This window comes from Teleopsis dalmanni, unplaced genomic scaffold, assembly GCF_002237135.1.
Source record: "Teleopsis dalmanni isolate 2A unplaced genomic scaffold, ASM223713v2 unscaffolded_contig_0431, whole genome shotgun sequence".
In the NCBI taxonomy this organism is placed as follows: domain Eukaryota; kingdom Metazoa; phylum Arthropoda; class Insecta; order Diptera; family Diopsidae; genus Teleopsis; species Teleopsis dalmanni.
In genome coordinates, this window is record NW_024031813.1 from 589 (window position 1) to 5,222 (window position 4,634).

General features: G+C 28.2%; 1 long non-coding RNA gene across 2 annotated transcripts; it reads left to right on the plus strand.

Moving 5' to 3' along the window:
• The first annotated feature begins 1,616 nt into the window (after positions 1-1,616).
• On the plus strand, positions 1,617-3,975 carry LOC119663462. Of its 2 annotated transcripts, XR_005251050.1 has the most exons (3): positions 1,617-1,858; positions 3,331-3,828; positions 3,889-3,975. It is a non-coding gene; the product is annotated as an uncharacterized LOC119663462 (long non-coding RNA). The 2 variants fall into 2 exon arrangements; XR_005251049.1 differs by having other exon boundaries at positions 3,331-3,975.
• The last annotated feature ends 659 nt before the right edge of the window (positions 3,976-4,634 follow it).

A 4,634-nucleotide genomic window follows, 5' to 3' on the forward strand; every position in this document is an offset into this window, starting at 1 on the left:
TTTCAAATACATTTTTTTTCTTAAAAGTTTCAACCAAAAACAAAGAACATACATATATATCTCGAAAAGACAGATTCTTTCCATATGGGCGAAAGAGATTGCAGACCAAATAGTGAAAGGCGTACGTGAATAAGGCGCGAATTAGCTGTTTATGGCAAACCAGCTTAACTTTGCAGTTGAGCTGGTTGTGTAATTATTTATATTTTTAACGTCTAATCAATGAAATAAATGGAATTGTCTAAGCGGCTTGTTATGATTGCAGTCACGTCATGGCAATTGTTGTTGCTTTTAATGCAAAATGAAGTGAGATGCTAGTGTCAAATTTTCATTTTGTATTGAAAGCAACAACAGAGTGTTGGAAGGCTTTCCTTCGACACCGTATGGTTCGAAGGTCTGATGCACAAACTATGCCACTTCGGCTTCCTTACAACACTCTGTAGTGTTATCCACCAGTTCCTTTCTAATAGATCCTTCGACAGATAAGTTCGAGAATACTTCGTAAAACCGAAGACGAACAGCACTACTATAGAATACTATTTGTTTCATAAAAAAATGTTTGAAAACCTTTCTGTTTTTAAAGAATCCTTATTATTCCATTAGCAATATATATTATGGACACATAATTAAGAAAATATTGGAAAAAGTGTACATAACCTTCTTAAAATTTATTATATAAAGAAATATTAGGGGTATTCAGGATGTCTGTGCATCCTTGCAAACTCAAATAATCGAGAACACACGTTGTGCATATTAGTCTTGAAAATATTTAGAACAGATGATTTTTGTTTACATATTTATTTGCTTGTAAAATATAACCCAGATTCGATAATTTAGCATATAATAATTTCCACTAATGCCAAAAACAAGTGAAAAGCAGAATGCATTGACATTGTCCGACATTGTTGGACGTAAAGTAAATAAAAAAAGAAACAATTGCACAAAATCATAAAATTACAAAATAACAAAATCAAAACAAACTTAACAGTTTCGCTGAAGTATAGAGTCTTGAAAATCAAATATGCAAGAGGTAATTGGTGTTAAAAATATTGTCTTGAATATTGTCTTGCAAATCAAGTGCAGAATTATAAGAAAAGAAATTGTTTTTGTAAAATCAAATAAATTTGTACATGCAACGATGCACAGACATCTTGAATACACCTATTGTACATTTTTTTTTTTATAGTTTTATAGTCTGTAAATAAACAGTTTTAAAATGCCTTATTTTAATTTCTGTTTGAAGTCTAGCACTAAATCCATTTTAATTTACATAATCCTAACCTCATATAAGAAAAAATTTTACAACATTTTGTTCTAAAAGCCTAATGTGGAAGTTATTTGTCCGAATATTATTATGTACAATATACACTATTAAACATGTCATTTCAATATCAAAGAACATATTTATTGCCACCACTGTAAATGACAGTTGTCAAATGACAAATAAAAAACAAATAAAGTAAATGGGAGAAATTACTTAAATTTAAAAGTAAAGTAAATTATTTATAATCTAACAATATCAACTAACAATGAATTTATAAGATAAATTGACAATGTAAATTTAAAATGAAATCAGTTGCACTTAACAACAAAACTGATCTAAAAGTTAAATAAAATTAATCAGTAACAATTAAAAAGATTAATACGACGTACATATATCATTTGAAAGAAATTATTACTGGAAAAATTAAACAAGTGGCAGAGAGATGAATCGATTTTTGGTGATTATATAGTTGGCATCTTGGAGAGTGATGAAATCCATGAGGAAAAAGCACGAAAAATATAACCTGTTAACAAGGCACTCCAATATACAGAGGAAGAGCGTCAGATACGTAAACAAATATTAGCACATTACTCAAAGGTGATACCAACAAAATATTTAAATTGTGAAATTATTGAGAAAGTAGGATTATAATATGTAAAAAAGGCACAAAGTTCTAATAGTTGACGTATTGATTGTATAGTGATTTGAAAGATTAATAACCTCCATTACGAATATTGAAACTCCAGCAAGAAAATTCCAGCAATATTAGTCTATAAATTTCATTGTTAACTATAATCGTCAGTTGATTAAGTTTAATTAAGATATTAACAAATAAAAGTGTTAACTGAAATAGGCCAACGATTCTATTGTATTATCTGTTGTTGTTGCTACTGCTGTATCCAAATGCCCATTTCACAGCAAACACACAAAAGGTTGACAAGACTTGGTATATGGAATGAGATGAAGAAGAAAATATAAAAACACGATGTAGGTACCGGTATGAAAGTTGTATTTAACATGGGTCCAGGTGAAATGCCTACACTTGTCTATAGCAGTTTTGTAACTTCAAAATATCTTGATATTATTAATAAATTTAAATTTTTTTATTACTAGAGAGCACCTAGTCTAAGTTTAATAAGAATTAAACTGTTTTTATATTTTTCACATATATGTAAGTTTTGTGTAATATAGTAAAGTTAGTACCTTTTAGGTAGTAAAAAGATATCGGAAAACATATTCCCTATGGGTTGAATAATATAAAACTTTATTTGAATAATCCGATATTATCCAACATAACTTATCTGCTTCAACATAAAAGAGTCTGTCTGTTTTCGAGGGATAAAAATGAGAACATTTGTAAAAATATTCAAAGTCATTTCTTTATCAATTCAAATACTGAAAAACGGAAGAACTGACAATATGATATATATTAATATTAATATATTTTCTATATTTCACCCTTAAGTTCCTCTGGAATGAATCACATACCATATTTACTTAACATGAACCTCTGCCAAACAAATTGGTGTTATGCGGGTACCACACTGTCTACATATTATATTATTGAAGTTTTCACTTCATTATAAACTCAATTAATGTGCAGTGATAAGAATAATTTTTAAATAAAATGAATAGTTCTGTGTCAATCGCAGAACTATAAGTATAATAGTGTAAAAGTATAATATATGCATATGTTTACGGTTATATGAACTCAAATTGAAAATATATAATTTCAATCATTATCACAAAGTATATACCGAATTAGTCTTGTTAAATAATAAAAATAATGTAGCTTATTATTTATTATTTAAATGAATAATAAATGAATACTGACCACAAATAGTGCTCTAAACAATATAAGAAATAGGTGTGAAAACAGTCTAATGTGTATACTATAAAGATTCTATCTCTTTATATTATTTACCCTCCTTTTTATTCACCTAAGCTACTACCTAGCCACACCTAAGTATCTATATAAAATCATGATTGTAATAATTTCATTAACTATTTAAACTCAAACTAATTTTTAATTAAAAAGAAGTCAATAAAATATTAATTTATACTTATAGATAATGTTGCTTGTAAATTCTACCAAAGCTGTTACTGTACCATATACAATTTGGAATATCATGACATCACGCGGCTTATTGCTTATTGCTTACAGCTGATTAGGTCTATTAAATTATGCGATATGGAGTCAATGTCGTCACTAAAATACTAGACCTGTCGGATTCTGTATCTGATGTTTTTTTATTTCGCATTTCATACGAATTACTAGTGCGATGGATGTTAAAAAACTCATTGATGAAATCGAAATTTATTTGACAAAATGTATGCGATAAAAAGAAGGAAATTATTTTTAATCCATTTAAATGTGGGCTTAAAATTTCGAATTTAGATAAAAAAGACTTAAATGGAAAGTATTATTAACGGGAAGTTTAACCAAATATGCACCTATCCAAGAAGAAAAGTTTATGCAAGGCGAATACATGTTACAACCTCTCTAATGACAAATGAAGAGTGATTGTGAAAATAAAAAAGAACAATTTAATTTACAAAGGAAAAATGTACCTATATTTGTATTTTAAAATTTATATACAATATAACAATATTTATGTCTCATTTAGATATAACTGAACGACATTACTGAGGATATTTTCTTAATAAAATAGAATACTAGAACAAGGAAAGTCACCAATGTTGCAAATTTTATTGTCCATTAAACTAGGGTTCTATCAATTCTGGAAAATAGTTTCATCGCTTATTATGGATTGTAGAAAATAAAAATCTTTTCTATTATAAAAAGTATAACCGGATGTGAAGCAATTTTTCGTTAAATACATATGGTATTTTGAAGTTATCCTTTAATTTTTAATTGAACACTTTATTTATAAGTTTCTTATAAAATTGAGCGATTCTCCAAAATTAAACGAATGTAGATTTAAAGATAATTACGACGAAAATTACGAAGAAAACTGTTTTGCTAATGCAAAGGTTTTTAAATAGTACCAATTTATAAGAAAAATATTTTGTTTTTAAATTGATTATTAATTATTTTATAATTGAAATCATGACATAACAATTAAAAAATTATAAAATGTAACTGACAGGTTTCGAACAGTAGTGAATTGTAAAAACGAAATTTTTAGTTCTCCTTCCTTCTCATTTTCCCTTCCTCCTCAATGCATTAGGCAAATCTGCTACGCAGATGATTGTCTCATCTGCATGAGGTCCAACTTCCCCAGTTGAAACTACATTGAGCTTAACAATTACCTTAGGACTCTCTCTGTTTACTACGTTACTACGGTAAGTGGAAGATTAAGATCAATGCCCTAAGAGGTTCCGTCTTAACGACAGCCCTTATGGGCCAGTG